We start from the raw sequence: 19,739 nt of genomic DNA, 5'->3' as shown, positions 1-19,739 counted from the left end.
ACCAAATTTGAGGCATTATTTCTAATCATGGGCAGCGTGGTGGCCGACGACCTTCACTCAATGACCGATAGCAGCGGTTTTCGCGTAAAGTTATCAGTGCTAAGGGACAAGCAACACGGCGTGAAATATCCACGCATGACGAACTTAATCGGTAGGTCAGAGCGCCGAAATTTGGGGTTAATAGGCTATGACAGCAGTTGACCAACCCGAGTGCCTTTGCTAACGCACGACATCGCCTACAGTTCATCTCCTGGGCTAGTAACGATATCGATTCGATACAAGACGACTAGAAAACTGATGAGTGCCAATTTCAGTTGGTAAGAACAGATGGTACGGTTAGAGTGTGGCCCAAACCCCACAAAGCCATGGACCCAAGTTGTCAACGAGGCACTGTGCAAGCTGGTGGTGGCTCCATAATGGTATAGGCTGTGTTTACTGCCAGAGTGGCCACCGGTTCTAGGCGCTATAGTCTGGAACCGCGCAACCGCTACGGTCACACGTTTGAATCCTGCTTCGGGCATGGATGTGTGTGATGTCCTTAGGTTAGTTAGGTTTAAGTAGTTAAGTCCCATAGTGCTCAGAGCCATTTGAACCATTCTGTAGGCTGTGTTTACATGGAATGGGCTGTGTCCTCCGGTCAAACGGGACCGATCACTGATAGAAGATGGTTATGTTCGGCTAGTTGGAGACCGTTTGCAGTCATTCATGGACTTCATGTTCCCAAACAACGATGAAATTTTTGTTACGCTATGTCACCGGGCAAAAGTTGTTGGTGATTTGTTTGAAGAACGTTCTGGACAATTCGAGCGAAAGATATGGCCACCAAGATCGCCTGACATGGATCCTATCGAACAGTTCGTGCACTAAATCCTGCACCGGCAACACTTTCGCGGTTATGGAAGACTATAGCGGTCGTATGGCTCAGTATATCTCTAAGGAACTTCCAACGATTTGTTGAGTCCATGCCACGTCGAGTTGCCGCACTACGCCAGGGGAAAGGCGGTTCTGAACACTGTTAGAAGGTATCCCATGACTCTTTTCCCCTCTGTGTAGCTCACTGTAGTTATAGCATCGTCATTGTTTTTTTTTATTTTCATTCTGTTCAGCAGAAATAAAATATAAAACCCATAGAGAGGCATGTCTGGGTGAAAAGATGAAAGAAAAGTTGACATAAATGTTTTCTGAGTATCATACCGCGTCATATTGTAAAAATTGTACTGGAGAAACCAGAGACGATAGTAGACACAGAAGAAGGCAACTGTAACCGTGGCCGAAACATTGGTTTCTCTAGTACGGTTTTTTACATTATGACGCGGTATGATGATTAGAAAACTTTTATATCAACTGACTCTGGTCGTGGAATCCTAAACAGTTATGAAAGAAACGTATCTGAGCAAAACTGGAGGACTTATGGGGCCAAACTGCTGAGGTCATCAGTCCCTAAGCTTACACACTACTTAATCTAATTTAAACTAACTTACGCTAAGGACGACACACATGCCCATGCTCGAGGGAGGACTGGAACCTCCGACGGGGGGAGCCACGCGGACCGTGAAAAGGCGCCTGAGACCATGCGGCTACCCCGCGCGGCCGTGTCTGACCAACACGGAACCCATTCACAAACAAATTTATTTGTATGCAAAGACGGACGCAAGTGTGAGCTTCAACCTCAAGACGCACGTCACTCCCTAGCCACAACTAGTGTGTACAAAATTCCGTCCAGGGGAGCGCGCCTACTTGTCATCACCGACATGGTCCAAATTTGTGGTATACACTGGGCTTGTCCAGAAATAAAAGTGGCAGAAGGGGAGCTCCAGATGTCCAAACGTTTAGAAAAAATGGCACTTTTGGCGCGTGTCAGGTGAGGTACGGGCCATTTAGGTGAGTGTTGTTTCCAGGCAGAAGTCGGCATCGCGAAAAAGTACAGATCGGTAAACCGAGGGTCGTGAGGTCGAGTCCCTAAGCGGAAACATTATTTTTTAATTTTTGCGTGACATACATTGCAAATAAACCAAACAATGCGCAATATACTGCATTTATTACTGTTTTCATAAAAGACACGAAAAGAAAAGGTCAAGTAATATTTGGGATTGCATATAAATCTGTAGGAAAGGATTGTTAAGTGTAGTCGAGAACTTCGTATACATAATTAGATACTTGTATCATTTTAGACGTAATGGCTCAAGTGGATCTAAGCACTATGGGACTTAACATCTGAGGTCATCAGTCCCCTAGTCTTAGAACTACTTAAACCTAACTAACGTAAGGAGATCACACACATCCATGCCCGAGGCAGGATTCGAACCTGCGACCATAACAGCACCGCGGTTCCGGACTGAAGCGCCTAGAACCGCTCGGCAACAGCGCCCGGCTAGACTTAATTATTTACACGTATTAGCGTGATATTCATCACAAGAACAGGAGAAGCAGTGAGTTCCTTCGCATCTCACACACATTATAAACGACGCATTTCACATTTACATGGTGATTTTATAGTTTCTACAGAAAAACAAAATTGGTTTACATTCATAAAAGATTCTTTCTCATTGCTGAATGAGGCAACAAACCATGTGTAACGTATTATTTCATCAAATATTTGCAGCGTAATGTAGTTCGTTCAGTCTTCTTGTGACGTAATTTCTTTTTTCTCTCCCGATAAGAGGAGTTTTGAAGCTTTTTGATCAAATTCTTTGCCTGATGCTAAGTGGGGGAAATCACTTTAAGACTACATCTTGAAAAATCTCATCGTATAATTGTGGATTTGTGTGTCCTCGCGAGTCAGTTAAGAGAAGAAATTTTTTTTCCTGGTCGTAAGGCTTCACCATATCAAACAAACAACAAATTTTATAATGTCGTAAGTTTTCCAGATTTTGACGAAGTAATGACGGCGTTCCTATATTTTTCTCTTATTTATTCACTACATTTTCGTATAAGTCGACCAAGACGAAAGATGCTTTCCTGTGAGAAGGCCAAGAAATAAAATTTCGGGAGGCAAGCGTTTAAGGCGAGACAACGCGTTATAATGTTTCTTTGTATAAGGAGGCAATAATCCTCGAGGTAGATTCAACAGAAAGAGAGAGTGACTTGAATAACGAAATATGAATACTGACTTCGCACAAGAACATTATTCCTTTCGGCATCTCATGGCGGGTAATTCTACACCCTGTACAAGTAATAAGGCACCTATAAATTAAGTTTTATCTCTGAACCTGTCTCACACAGATGAGGACGAGACGTTATTAAACAGTTTAATGTCTCAACCACAGCCTCTCAGCCCAGAATCCTAAACAGAAGCGTTCCTATGTCTTCTTTTTGGTTATTAGACAGCAAGCCAGCCCGGTATTGTATAGTTTAATTGTATGTTTGTCTTGACCACAAATATTTTCTTAATTTCGCGACGCGTTTCGGTCAGTGGCCATTTTCAAAAGGACAGTAAATAGATTGATCTAGCTTGTGTTGCCGGTGCGAATCGTAAGTATATAGATTTAATAAAATATTTGTGGTATTTTGTTAAATTATAAGTGCAACTATGAACGCTGCATCTCATTTTCGTTGATGCAAAATATTACCAAGCCTAGTATTAACTTACTGAAGTAAGTGGGAAAAGACTTTAACTGGACTGACATGCTCATAATCTGGCCCAGGTTTGTCTCATCTCCTTGTTTCACGGATTAGTATGCTGCGAATGTTATAGGAAATTACATATGACTGCATTATTAGAGTATATTCCCTACATCCTGAACTATGTTGAGTATACAGGTATTTGGAGAGTGAGAGCAATCTCAGATGGATAGAGGTGAAGAGGGAAATTCGCCCGATCCTTTGTTGATGAACAATTTCAGCATTCGTCAGACGTACGTGAGGTAACTGCGGAAAACTTAAATCATGATCTCTGAATGGAGATTTGAACACACACTTCTCGAATACTACGTGAATTACGAATTTACGGTTTACGCTATAGCAAAGTCATTATTTTTGGTGCTATAACCGTTCGGATTCTTGAATGCTATGTTAGTGTGAGGCGATAACAGCGATTTAAGGGTAGTGTTCCCAGAACTGACTAAGGCTTTCTCGGAATAGGACGCTGCGCCTCTTGGCAGTGTCAGGTCACCCCGTGAGACATCCGTGCTAAAGCTGAGCGTTAACTCAGCAATCAGTGCATCATCCCAGGGGCCGAATTCATTGACACACGCCTTCAGTGTTTGTAGGGCGTGGCGTTTATGGGGCGTCGTTTCTAGACAGCACCGCCGGGTGTCGCTTCCGGGTAGAGGAAGGCATCTAGGCCATAGGCCGCCTTTCGCAATCGACTGTTTGCGTCTTAATGTATCCAGCCCTTTAATGCTTGGTAGGCTGTTGCTGTAGCAGGTATCTTTTTGGACATGCTGCATCGATTATTGCTCCATATTCGACTTCAACTGCGATGTAACTTAAAAAAAAAAACCTTCGTGTTATTTGAGGCAACGTTATTGCAATACAGCATTATTTGCGGATGAGGTATGTGATAAAAATAGTCTCTTATTTCCGACACATTTTCAACCTAGAAATCCAATTTCAGGGACTACAAATTTTTAACCTTACGTTTGCTTCCATTCTTTACGTAGCGGTAAAAGAAACTAGACTGCTGTTATTTTTTACAAAAATAAGGCGTAGAACGAGAGTACAAATGATCTAAAAGCAGTCATGAAAAACTTTTATTATTGCTACTAGTTTAGATTCTAACAAATTATCTTCAAGCGAAGGAATTCTTTAATTACACTATTTTTGTAAAGACACGCGTGTTCTAGCACACCCTGAAAAACATCAAAAAGGGAAACTGAGTAAATGAACCTGATATATTAAACCTAAAACGTTGTTCCTAATCTCCAATGGAGTTAACAATAAAACAGTAAATGCACCAAATATTTAATGCCTAAGTGTTACAATACAGCTCTATTAGAAGCTTGACGCACAACTCACCTTTACGTTCTAATGCTTTACAAATAGTCTGAAGTTAGGTGCGCTATATTGTTTTAGTTGTTCTGAACAGCGTTTACATTTTATATATCAGGTTTTGTTGCCCAGTTTGCGTTGTTGGCTTTATGCAGAGTATGGATAACTGCCCTGTACATAACCAGTGCAATACAGAGATTGAAAAACTTCCTGTACCTAATCACTATTTGTGTCAGTACAAACTGATAGAAGTAATAGATTTTTCATAGCATCAAGCAAGATTAGTACTTACAGCTTTTGGCGCACGTGTGTGCAGTTTTCGCTGCCTACGCACGGTCGATATCCCGGACGTTATCATCAGTTCGGCGAGACTCAGCAACAGCAGTTCATATAAACATGGCGTCTACGGGGATCGCTGAGATGTAGTGTCAAGCTGGTTTCAGGATCCGGCACCAAATCCGAAAAGAATGTTGTAAATGTCAGAGTAGTATCATTTGACACAATAAGCAGTTAACATACAGAAAGTCACATTTATTGCTAATCTAGTTTGCAGTTTTTAAAATACGGTCGGCAATAGAATACAAAGAGCAGACTGTATTAGACCATGCACCATATCATCCTGCATTCAAAACACGTTTATTTTTTTTTTTTAAATCTCAGCTTCTGCGCTGTGTACAAATCTATAAATAACCAGAATGAAGTCACAGACTGGGCTCAAGCTTTTATAACCTCTACCCTTATTTTTCCACGTAATTTCATAATCATGATAGCGATATATGGAATTAACTGACTCAACTTAAACACTTAGATGGTTTACAACATTCTGGATTCTCAGAGTCGAAACTTGCAAACCGTTTTGAATTCCTAATAATTTGTGGGTTCTCATATTCCATTTGTGCGTTGTCACATTCCTAACTTGTGATTCAAATTTCTTTTCAGCCACACGTCTTCTTCTTGTTATTCAAATTTTCACAAACACTGGTGCGTTATTATGATACTTACAATTTCGGAGTGCAAAACAAAACAAAACTTTTTTGTCGACCAAAAACGTTTTCTACTTCGCAACTAGTAAGTCAGTTCAAAGGACTGTTTTGCTGCGCTTCTTTCCATCAACATCACGCTCGAACAGCTATTCTACACATAAGGGCCAAAGAAACCGGTATAAGCATGCGTATTCAAGTACAGAGATATGTAAACAGACAGAATACGGTGCTGCGGTGGCCGAGCGGTTCTGGGCGCTACAGTCTGGAACCGCGCGACCGCTACGGTCGCAGGTTCGAATCCTGCCTCGGGCATGGATGTGTGTGATGTCCTTAGGTTAGTTAGGTTTAAGTAATTCTAAGTTCTAGGGAACTGATGACCTCAGGAGTTAAGTCCCATAGTGCTGAGAGCCATTTGAACCATTTGAACGGCGCTGCGGTTGACAACACCTATATAAGACAACAAGTGTCTGGAGCAGTTGTTAGATAGGTTACTGCTGCTATAATGGCAGATTATCAAGATTTAAGGAGTTTGAAACTGTTGTTATAGTCGGCGCATGAGCAATGGGACATAACATCTCCGAGGTAGCGATGAAATGGAGATTTTCTCGTGCGACCATTGCACGAGTGTACCGCGAATATCAGGAATCCAGTAAAACATCAAATCTCAGAAATCGCTGCGACCGGAAAAAAATGCTGCAAGAACGGAACCAACGACGACTGCAGAGAATCGTTCAACATGACAGAAGTGCAACCCTTCCGCAAACTGCTGCAGATTTCAATCCTGGGCTATGATCAAATGTCAGAGTGTGAACCTTTCAAAGAAACACCATCGAAATGGGCTTTCGGAGCCGAAGGCCCACTCTTGTACCCTTGGTGACTGCACTACTCCTAGCCTGGGCCCGTCAACACTGACATTGGACTGTGGATGACTGCAAACATGTTGCTTGGTCGGACGAGTCTAGTTTCAATTTGTATCGAGCGGATGGGCGTGTACAGTTATGGAGACAACCTCATGAATCCATGGACCCTGCATGTCAGTGGGGGACTGTTTAAGCTGGTGGAGGTTCTGTAATGGAGTGGGGCGTGTGCAGCTGGAGTAATATGTGACCCCTGATACGTCTAGATACGACTAGATACGAATCTGACAGGTGACACGTACATGAGCATCCTGTTTGATCACTTGCATCCATTCATATCCATTGCGCATTCCTATGGACTTCGGCAATTCCAGCAGGACAATGCGACACCCCGTACGTTCAGAATTGCTAAAGGAGTGGCTCCAGGAACACCCTTCTGAGTTCAAACACTTCCGCTGGCTTGCAGACTCCCCAGACATGAACAATATTGAGCATATCTGGGACGCCTTGCAACGTGATGTTCTAAGAGGTCTCTACCCACTTGTACTCTTACGGATTATGGACAGCCCTGCAGAATTCATGGTGTCAGTTCCCTCCAGCACTACTTCAGATATTAGTCGAGTCCTTGCCACGTCGTTTTGCGGCACTTCTGCGTGCTCGCGGGAGCCCTACACTATATTAGAATGGTGTATCAGTTTCTTTGTCTCTTCAGCGCATCATTTTCTTGTAGAACCAGGCACGTCTACGAAGTGCCTTACATTGTCCCGCTGCTGGATCTCAAGAAGGCAGCTTTCGGTAGACGAGACCATCACTGGACTGCAGGCCACACGGGTCTAGACCCGAGACATATCTGGACCTGGAGTCAGCCTTTGCTGAGATCCGAATAGAAGGTTCCTGTAGCTTTCGGGATCCTCCGGGCACAACGATTTCACCATTCGCTTCAATCTTCTCGAAAGGAGACGATATCTAAGTAACACGTTCCGTCGACGAGGAGTCATTGGGCAATGGTCCTTCAACGTCGTCAGCAGTCAAAATGTAAAACTACACCGCTGCCCCGCGTTACTAGCACCGAGTAATAGCAATGTACCACTGCACACGCGTTTGTGAGATATGAAGTTCAAATTTCCACACGAGACAGATGGAATCAAAGCAAGTAAACTGTTTATTATTTCTAAAGTAATCTTCGTAACTGTTACTACACTTGTCTCAATTTTGAGAACAAGACGGTCAATGCCCTCATTGCAACATGTTTGCGGTTGCCTACGGAACCGCGATTTTTCCCGGGCGTGTACCTCTTTGTCCGAAGCAAATTGACGGCCACAAATGTTTTTCACCACGGTTCCAAAAATATGGAATTCGCATGAGGAGAGATCGGGACTGTAAAGATGATATGTAAGGCTTCACAACGAAACTTCTGCAGCAAAGTCGACATAATCTTAACAACAGGTAGGCAGCAACCGCAATATTTTTCCTTGAAGTGATTGACCAGCTTGTCTCACAGTGGCATGAATCTGTTAACAGTTATGGCGATTACCTTTGAAATAATAAGCAGTTTAATTACTCTTTAGGGTTCCGTACCTCAACCGGTAAAAATGGATCCCCTTTAGGATCTCTCTAATTTTCGTCTGTCTCTCTTTCTGTCTGTATGTCCGTCCGACTGTTAAGAGCTCTTTTTTCTCAGGAACGGGCATGCCTATCTAGTTCAGATTTATGTCACATAATGAGGACTACGGCCTCTTGGAGGTGTAAAACATTTAAGCTTCTAAGTCAATCCAATGCAAAAAATATACAGCCATTTACATGACAAACCAAAACATATGTGGTACTTCCCGTTGACCTAGAATTATGAAATTTGGCTAGAAGCGGGGTTTCACAGTATAGGTAAGAGACAAAAATTCGAAATTTATTAAATTGTAATTATATCACACATAAAATATTTTTTACCGTTAGAACTTGCAGTCATCATCCGCCAAAAGCATAAAATATTTCATTAAATCTTTTCTGCTATAAATAAAAACTGAAGTCCCCTGATAGCTTCTTTTTGTATGCTAAGGCTAGTCTCAGGAACCACTGTAGACATTGTGATACGGTCTTGAAATTCCTGGGACTGATATGTTACAAGTATCTATATCGATAAGAGGGAAAAATCGATCCCGGGATGGATGAACTATCTGTATCCATAATTGCGTTTGTACGAAACCCTCCGTGCGCGAATCCTACTCACACTTGGTCAGTTTTTCAGTTCCCAGACTGCCGCCTATACATCCACCTTGAATCATGGTGCCAAGTGACTCCGAGCTGAATGGTTTTGCTAGCTGTTGAAAGCGATTTCTATTGTCGAATATACGTGAGTTTGCGGTCAAATAAAGGCAATTTGGCAACACTGTAAACATATTTACGACAGCTATATTCATTCAGTACTGTATAGCTGCAGTGCGCTGTTTTGAGTTATAAATAGTTCGATTTCGGGTCTACATGTAGATTTTGTTCTTAAATTTAGTAAATGTACACTGCAGAATAAGGTGTCCAGCTTCTTAATAAATACACAGTATTCCAGCAGGTGTATACAGAACAAGAGTAATTATTTAATGCTACCACATCAATGACGTACAACTGTCTTCATTATTCCACTTTTAGGATGTATTCTGCCTTTAAACGATTCCTCTGTTAGCCATGCACTACACCCCTCCATGCGTTCCGGTCCATTACCAGCGATGATTCGCTTTTTTTCAGCTTATATCCCTTCCTTCCAAAGTAAAAATAGAAAAACCGACTCCAGCCCTCTCGTCCTTGTCCTATCCCCGCGTCTTTCAGCGTTGGTAGCTTTCCTGCAACCATTCAAGTTCTTTATTTCACAGTACTTCATCAGCTACGTTCGAACCCGCCTTCTGTTATACCCTCTTGCCAACGGTTCTATCGATTGGTACCATCTTACTTAGCACTTTCATGCCATCATGCCGTTATATTTCACTATAACACTGCATCCCCAGTAGAGTAACCAGCTCGCCTCACAAGTTATTACCCTTGTGTTACTATTCTTACTGTCATCATAGTATAATTATTAATTATAACTTTCAGCTATGAATCTATTATGATTTTTATTATTATTATTGCCTACAACGATGGATACCTGGAAAAATCTCTGCGTTATTACTGGGGAGACAACACAATTTAAATCTTTTTCGGGCTCAATAATGCAGGACAAAAGCTGCGATTTTACAAGTCGTGAATCACACACGCAGCCGCCTACCTGTTGACAGACTGGCTCAGAACATCGTTCACTAAGCGACTCCTTTCGCGAACCGCTACTAGTGCATCATCATTCTGTTTCTCCAAATGCACTCCCAAAATCTGAAATTCCTTACACCATTAATTTTGTCAAGGAATGCTCTGCTACTTAAAGTTCTGTTTAAAAAAATTTGAAGATGATCTTCATAACACAGTATGCAAAGAGGTCTCCAAAAACAGGCTGCGCTTTAGCAGCAGCGGCCCAGTTCGACGAATGACGTATTTACGTACGCTTTTCCCAAGATAGGGAACAGTTGCGAGCAAACTAACGCACAGTTAGTGTATACTCCACTGTACACTATTGCTCTTATCTTAACTGCTTTTGTCTCTTGCTGCACTTAATAACATGGATGTTCATGGATATGCCATTTAGGTACTCTGGTCGACGTTATCTAGAAAAAAAAATTCCGTTGTCTGGAGCCACGCCTTCGAGAGATCATCACTGAACAGAGGTCGTCCACTAACTAACCGTACTCCAGCTGACGGAGAAGCCTTTCTAGAAGCTATACACCAAGACCCCAAGAGAAATACGAGTGAGGAAGCGAGGCAACTACATGTCTCGCAGTACGTGGTCGTTGTAATGCACGTTGAAGAGCTGTACCCGTATCGTTATCCCTTAACGAAACACCACCATCCTGGACTTTTGTGAATGGTTCCAAGAGCAGCAGGAAGCCGCCAATGATGACTTCATAAAAATTGTTATATGATATGATAAAACTGCATTCCCACGTGACGGCATCTTCAGTATGAGCAACTGCCACCATTGTAGACTAAAATTATGGTCTAGAATTCTGGGAGACAGTGTCCTTAAATGGTGTCTCACCCGTTGCTTGAGCGAAGGTATCATGAATTTCTGGCAAAATTTTTGCAAGCATCACTAGCAGATATTCGACTTTTTGTTCGGCGGAAGTTGTGGTTTCAACATGACGGCGAACTTACAGATTTTGGAAGAAAATACGCGTCGATATTGTAGTAGAGTATTTCTTGGGAAACGGATCCGTCGTGAAGGTTCTGTTTTATGGCCTCCACCTTCGCCTGACATAGCTCCTCTGGATTTCGTTTTTTGTTGACTTGAAGGAATTCTACATTACCGATGATGTGTGATGATAATGTGTTTGCAAGCTACCCTTGTAGCGGCTGCGAAGATTCGCTAAATATTTGGAGGTGCCTCAAGGACGCTGGGAACATCTGCTCTGTATATTATGCACATTTTATGAATGACATGCTGTACTGACAGCGTATTAAAAATATTACCACTGACCGTTCTTACTGATTGTAATATGTAAGTTAACACTAGTTGATAAGTATTATAGCCGGCCGGTGTGTCCGAGCGGTTGTAGGCGCTTCAGTCTGGAACCGCGCGACCGCTACGGTTGCAGGTTCGAATCCTGCCTCGGGCATGAATGTGTGTGACGTCCTTAGGTTAGTTAGGTTTAAGTAGTTCTAAGTTCTAGAGGACTGCTGACCTCAGATGTTAAGTCCCATAGTGCTGAGAGCCATAAGTATTATAGTCATTTCGGTCCTATCAAAAGTAATTTATTTTTTAACGGAATATTATTCTTCATGAATATTTCTGACAAATAATTATGTTCCACGGTAAAGAAACTGTAATTGTAGGATATGTATCTTTCAAGAACAGTGTATAATATGCCTCTATTGGGAAGATCAAAATTAGAGTCTCGTGGGGTAGCCGCGCGGTCTGGGGCGCTTTGTCACGGTCCGTGCGGCTTCCGCCGTCGGAGGTTCGAGTCCTCCCTGGAGCATGGGTGTGTGTGTGTTGTCCATAGAGTAAGTTAGTTTAAGTTAGATTAAGTAATGTGTAGGTCCCATAAGAGCTTACAACAAATTTCCAAAAATCAAAATTAGAAAATAAAAGCGTTGCATTTCGACACGGAATTGAACTCGCGAACTCGGGGGTAATAACGTGAAATTTTACCCAGAGCGCTCTTTCTCTTTTTCTTTCTGTTTGTGGTCGATTTGCTTCTGTATTTCTGTGCAGACGTCGCAGAACATCTCTCACAATTCTTCAATGAAACCTTTCCTCACTTTTTAATTTTTTTTTACTGTTACTCTCACCGAAGACGCTGAGCCACCTTTTTGTCGTGTTATCCGTTTCCTCGTCGTTTCTCCTCATCATTTCTGTGCGGATGTCGCACGACGCCTCTGAAATTTCATCGATGAAATCATCACTCACTTTTTTTTCTATTTATTACAGGACGTAGCCAGTGCCCTGATCGACCACGCTCAGCTAATGTGTCGGCTTTACTACTTGGGCAGCCGTCTACGTGATACTGACTGAAGACACTTATCATCGCATGCCTTCCTTGGGGGTCTATTTTCTATTGAAAATATACACGGGACGAAATTTTGTTACAGACATTTTTGTACTGTCAGTACACATGGACGAAGTCTGGTTCATATATATGACGAGATTGCATAAATAGTTCGTCCCACCTAGTTACAGACGGTCAATAAAGAGTTTTATCGCTATGTTCCAAGTCATTCTACGGATGAAATAAGAAGAAAAACGGTTACATAAGTAGTGTGGTGTAGACTGTGTACTCCTTGACAGTGTAGGACCTCATACGGCCTATATTGTTCAGGATTATCTTTGTTAAAAACAATGTGCAATTGTTCCTTATCCTCTGCATCCGCCAGATTAGCTCTGTGTGATTTCTGTCTCTTCCGCAGGATGAAATTCAACTTCCAGTTATACTGCATCTTTTTTGTACTAACTATCAAATATGAAAGCACAAACACAAATACGCATTTACTCATTTATCACAAGAATGTTTATCTTAAAGTGAGATATTTCATGGCCTGGTTTCTTTTAATTTTATCGGCACAATTTTTTTTTTTTTTTAGGAATGCTGTCGATTTTGTAAGAGACACATTAAGCTTGAGGTGAACAGATTGTCCAGTTGTTCAGCAGTGATTCAGAAATTGTCTGAACACGAAATGTAGTTCACAGAAAAAGGAGTAAGTATCACAGCGTTCACATGTATGCAATGGATGTGTGTCACTGACGCTTTAGTTGCAGCAGTTTACAAACGAGACAGAATTAGTGCAGACAGCTGTCTACTGCGGACATACGAGTAGCTCGAGCGTCAGTATAAGTAATCATATAACGAAAATCGAATGAGGAAGTACGCATCGCATCAGCTCTCGGCCGGCTGTGGGGTTTGGATAACTAATCAGTTCGCATGGACGCCTAACATACATTGATTTCGTTAATTCCCCTCCCCGCCCCCACCTCTCTTACCATCCCTCCCTTTTCCACAGTGATGTTCTCCGCCGTCAGATGTTCCGCTTTTGGTATCACTTATATTTTTGGGGATAGTGAATACAGGGCTTATGACGCCCACTTTTACCATTGATATTTTTGCATTCATCTGGTAAATGTTGACCGTAATCTACTAGCCTGTATGTAATTCACTGCAGAAGCAGTGCTAAATGGACAAATGACAGCACAGAAATTCGTCCTGCAGCTTCGAAGGATCTTCCTTGTAAATATAACGACCGTGACGTGAAAATGTCGTTAACGAAACTAAAAATGCAAGGTAGGAACTTTTGAGGAAACACGATACGGAGAGAGGAATCGAGGGAAGATATGACAAAGGAAGCTTCTTGAACAACTCTCCATACGTCATGTGTCTGTGAAAATGCTACGGCACATTCTTAATATACAGGGTGCCTCAGGAAGTATGGTTAATATTCAGGAATATGACAGAAATGATCACGCGAAGCAAAGATGGATGCTTAAAAGGCGTACTCTCTATAATGCTTACGTTAAGAGCTACTAGTACTTCTTCATCTTCGATATTGTGTAACAAATCTCTTCTACTGCAAACTCTTTGCTTTCCATGTTTTGAGAGGTGGTAGTGAGGACCAAAACACGAAAAAAGTGTCCAGTAAACGTGAGCTCTAACTTGCATACCTTAAGAGCTATGTAAACTTGTTCATCTTCGCCACTGTGAAATACACTCCTGGAAATGGAAAAAAGAACACATTGACACCGGTGTGTCAGACCCACCATACTTGCTCCGGACACTGCGAGAGGGCTGTACAAGCAATGATCACACGCACGGCACAGCGGACACACCAGGAACCGCGGTGTTGGCCGTCGAATGGCGCTAGCTGCGCAGCATTTGTGCACCGCCGCCGTCAGTGTCAGCCAGTTTGCCGTGGCATGCGGAGCTCCATCGCAGTCTTTAACACTGGTAGCATGCCGCGACAGCGTGGACGTGAACCGTATGTGCAGTTGACGGACTTTGAGCGAGGGCGTATAGTGGGCATGCGGGAGGCCGGGTGGACGTACCGCCGAATTGCTCAACACGTGGGGCGTGAGGTCTCCACAGTACATCGATGTTGTCACCAGTGGTCGGCGGAAGGTGCACGTGCCCGTCGACCTGGGACCGGACCGCAGCGACGCACGGATGCACGCCAAGACCGTCGGATCCTACGCAGTGCCGTAGGGGACCGCACCGCCACTTCCCAGCAAATTAGAGACACTGTTGCTCCTGGGGTATCGGCGAGGACCATTCGCAACCGTCTCCATGAAGCTGGGCTACGGTCCCGCACACCGTTAGGCCGTCTTCCGCTCACGCCCCAACATCGTGCAGCCCGCCTCCAGTGGTGTCGCGACAGGCGTGAATGGAGGGACGAATGGAGACGTGTCGTCTTCAGCGATGAGAGTCGCTTCTGCCTTGATGCCAATGATGGTCGTATGCGTGTTTGGCGCCGTGCAGGTGACCGCCACAATCAGGACTGCATATGACCGAGGCACACAGGGCCAACACCCGGCATCATGGTGTGGGGAGCGATCTCCTACACTGGCCGTACACCACTGGTGATCGTCGAGGGGACACTGAATAGTGCACGGTACATCCAAACCGTCATCGAACCCATCGTTCTACCATTCCTAGACCGGCAAGGGAACTTGCTGTTCCAACAGGACAATGCACGTCCGCATGTATCCCGTGCCACCCAACGTGCTCTAGAAGGTGTAAGTCAACTACCCTGGCCAGCAAGATCTCCGGATCTGTCCCCCATTGAGCATGTTTGGGACTGGATGAAGCGTCGTCTCACGCGGTCTGCACGTCCAGCACGAACGCTGGTCCAACTGAGGCGCCAGGTGGAAATGGCATGGCAAGCCGTTCCACAGGACTACATCCAGCATCTCTACGATCGTCTCCATGGGAGAATAGCAGCCTGCATTGCTGCGAAAGGTGGATATACACTGTACTAGTGCCGACATTGTGCATGCTCTGTTGCCTGTGTCTATGTGCCTGTGGTTCTGTCAGCGTGATCATGTGATGTATCTGACCCCAGGAATGTGTCAATAAAGTTTCCCCTTCCTGGGACAATGAATTCAATTTCCAGGAGTGTACATCTCTTAGACTGTACTGAAGAAGTACTGAAACAGTGCTTGTAGCTCTTAAGGGCTGCATTTTAGAGCCCATGCTTAGTAGTTTTTTTGCTTGGAATGGTAGTTCCTGTCGTATCCCAGAATATTTACCATTCCTTCTCGGACAAGCTGTATACCGGAGAATAAATAGCTGTTCATTTATGCCTGAAAGTTGTAAAACAATGTTTCCCTGTAATTCGTACTAATAACATTGAAGAGAGGCTTACTATTCTTACAATACCGTTTCTCTAGGAAAACTGTGATTCTGTATCACGCTCCGTTTTGTTGATGGTCCTCGAGTTCATCTGAGGTGATTTTGAGTGACGCATTATATATACAGTCTTATTAGATGTAAAGAAGGCTTTCGACAATGTTGGCTGTAATATACGCTTTCAAATTCTCAAAGCAGCAGGCATAAAATAGGCCTACAGGTAGGGTAAAGCTATCTACAACTTCTACGATAATCAATTGCAACTATAAGAGTCGAATGAAATGAAAAGAAAAGAGTTATTGTGAAGTGAATGACAGGTTACTCAGTCTGAATACTAACCAAGCTGGGAAGGAAACGGAGATATTTGAAAAGGGACTTAAAGTTCAGGGGATAGAAATAAAAACTTAAGAGTTTGGCCGATGTTGCAATTCTACCAGCGGTGGCGCAGGACTTGGAACGTTAGTTGAAATGAGCGGTTTATTTATTGTAAGTAGTTTATAAGATGAATATCGACCAAATTAAATCAATGATAATGGAATATATTCGAATTAAATCACGCACTACTCCGGGAATTAGATTACGAAATGAAACAGTAAAATTATTAACGAGTTTTGCTATTTAGGTAACAAAATAGCTACGTTTGGCCAAAGTAGAGAGAACATGAAATGTAGACGCGGAATAGCAAGAATAGCGTTTGTGAAAAATTTGTTTACATCAAATATAAAATTAAAGTTAAGGTAGTTTGTGCTGAAGTTATTTCTCTGGAGTGAAGTCTGATGGAGAAGTGAAACTTTGTCGCTAGATAGATCAGTCAAGAAGTTAATAGACGCTTTTGAAATGTGGTACTACACAAGAATGCTGAAAATTAGATATGAAGATTGTGTAACTAATGAGGAGTTTTGAATCGAATTGGGGAGAAAATAGATTTGTGACACAACTTGACAAAAATGATGTATCAGTTGATAAAACATTTACTGAGGCATGAAGCAACCGTCAGATTTGTTAATGGGGATGGGAGTTGGAGGGGTAGAAATTGTGTATATGTCTATCAGTGAGTTAAGTCTTTCGAATGCAAGTAAAGAAAAACGTTTTGTTCAGGAATTTTGAAATGTGATGAACTTCATTTACTTGCAACGTGCATACAATGAATTACTTATCAGTGACAATTGCGCAATGCCAACTGAAATCTTCGGAGATTTCAAGTAAGTGTTAAAAGAAGACGAAGATTTACTCTACTGAACGTATCAGTGATCTGTTTTAGACGGTCACCTGAGTCTGTTGAGAATAAAACTAGCTTCCCTTTATCAGTATACTGTGCGTTAACAAAGGAACTACTTTCCAATCAATTGGGAACAGATACGCAGCGTCCTGAATCAAGGACTTACGATGTCAAGCTAATCTGTACCATGGAAATAAAATAAGTGTGCTAAATTAAATCTTCAATTGACTCTCTTGTGTGTCCTTTCTATTTCTTGACCCTTTCCAAGCATAACAAACGTGTTCCTTGAATTATACGTAGTATTAATACGTGTTGAATAATTATTTAACTTATTTTGCCAGTTGATGATTTTATTGATACATATGGACGCAGTGTTGTAGTGCTGAAGTTCTGTAATCGATGTGATCAGGTAACCATCCCCGAATAATTTATTTCATCGGTAGGAATGCTAGTGTGTTTCTTGTGATCAGTGTAAGCAGACAGTATTTCTTTGAAGTAAAGACCATGTAAAACACGTAATAATGATAATACAGCCTTTCCCAAAGTTGCGTCTAAATACGCTGCTGGCCATTAAAATTGCTACAACACGAAGATGACGTGCTACAGACGCGAAATTTAACCGACAGGAAGAATATGCTGTGATATGCAAGTGATTATCTTTCCAGAGCATTCACACAAGGTTGACGACGGTGGCGACACCTACAACGTGCTGACATGAGGGAAGTTTCTCATAAACAAACAGCAGTTGACCGGCGTTGTCTGGTGAAACGTTGTTGTAATGCCTTGTGTGAGGAGAAGAAATGCGTACCATCACGTTTCCGACTTTGATAAAGGTCGGATTGTAGCCTATCGCGATTGCGGTTTATCGTATCGCGACATTGCTGCTCGCGTTGGTCGAGATCCAATGACTGTTAGCAGAATATGGAATCGGTGGGTTCAGGAGGGTAATACGGAACGCCGTGCTGGATCCCAACGGCCTCGTATCACTAGCAGTCGAGATGACAGGCATCTTATCCGCATGGCTGTAACGGATCGTGTAGCCATGTCTCGATCCCTGAGTCAACAGATGGGGACTTTTGCAAGACAACAACCATCTGCACGAACAGTTCGACAGCGTTTACAGCAGCATGGACTATCAGCTCAAACACCATGGCTCCGGTTACCCTTGGCGCTGCATCACAGACAGGAGCGCCTGCGATGGTGTACTCAACGGCGAACCTGGGTGCACGAATGGCAAAAAGTCATTTTTTCGGATGAATCCAGGTTGTGTTTACAGCATCATGATGGTCGCATCCGTATTTGGCGACATCGCGGTGAACGCACATTGGAAGCGTATATTCGTCATCGCCATACTGGCGTATCACCCGGCGTGATGGGGGTGCCATTGGTTACACGTCTCGGTCACCTCTTGTTCGCATTGACGGCACTTTGAACAGTGGACGTTACATTTGAGATGTGTTACGACCCGTGGCTCCACCCTTCATTCGATCCCTTTGAAACCCTACATTTCAGCAGGATGATGCACGACCGTATGTTGTAGGTCCTGTACGGCCCTTTCTGGATACAGAAAATGTTCGACTGCTGCCCTGGCCAGCACATTCTCCAGATCTCTCACCAACTGAAAACGTCTGGTCAATGGTGGCCGAGCAACTGGCTCGTCACAATACGCCAGTCACTACTCTTGGTGAACTGTGGTATCGTGTTGAAACTGAATGGGCAGTTGTACCTGTACACGCCATCCAAGCTCTATTTGGCCGGCCGAAGTGGCCGTGCGGTTCTAGGCGCTGCAGTCTGGAACCGCGAGACCGCTACGGTCGCAGGTTCGAATCCTGCCTTGGGCATGGATGTGTGTGATGTCCTTAGGTTAGTTAGGTTTAACTAGTTCTAAGTTCTAGGGGACTAATGACCTCAGAAGTTGAGTCCCATAGTGCTCAGAGCCATTTGAACCAAGCTCTATTTGACTCAATGCCCAGGCGTATCAAGGCCGTTATTACGGCCAGAGGTGGTTGTTCTAGGTACTGATTTCTCAGGATCTATGTACCCAATTTGCGTGAAAATGTAATCACATGTCAGTTCTAGTGTAATATATTCGTCCAATGAATACCCGTTCATCATCTGCATTTCTTCTTGGTGTAGCAATTTTAATGGCCGGTAGTGTAGCACAAAATGATTGTGCCTTGCTACCTTTGATCTTCGACTACGAACATTTTGCACGTTATCAAGCACATCTAGAAATGAGTGCAGGGTATTTGGGCATCACAGTGCCCTCTTGAACTTCTGTGTTAGTGGAGCGCCTTTACTACAAGCTGTACGTTTCACATGCTGTTTTTCTGTGAACAGGCACTTGTGGCATTCTGCATGAATGATGCAAGCCAGCAGTGCGACAATTAGACTTTAAGCGCAGCAAGCTATTCCTCTCAGAGATCTAGGCCGTGTGATGTGACGTGACTTGTTGAGACTTACGCCTTGTATTTATGTCCGTTGCGGGCTGGAGTGCTTTCTCTGCAGAATAATTCTTAACGAGGATACTCGTATCTGTGTGGAGTGCTTCATACACACTGACGTAAACCAGAAATTTAACTGATTTAGGGTGAGGCTGGAAGTGGCGTGTTCTTACTCGGCGTCAATAATTTATCAACGTAGCAGATGCTTCACCAAGCAACTTCACACCCGATAGTAACAAGTAAATTCCACTAACTTCAAGGAATATCCCATTTGCCACAGAAGCCGTTTACTATCGGTGTACTGACGCATGTTATTATGAAATCGTAGTAAAGGGATACTTCGATGTGATTCTAATCATGTGGATAGTGCAGTAAGCCCTTAAGAGCAGAGGGAAAATGCA

Source organism: Schistocerca serialis, chromosome 2, assembly GCF_023864345.2.
Source record: "Schistocerca serialis cubense isolate TAMUIC-IGC-003099 chromosome 2, iqSchSeri2.2, whole genome shotgun sequence".
NCBI lineage: Eukaryota > Metazoa > Arthropoda > Insecta > Orthoptera > Acrididae > Schistocerca > Schistocerca serialis.
The sequence above is the reverse complement of the archived record's forward strand: the minus strand, read 5'-3'. Positions refer to the sequence as shown.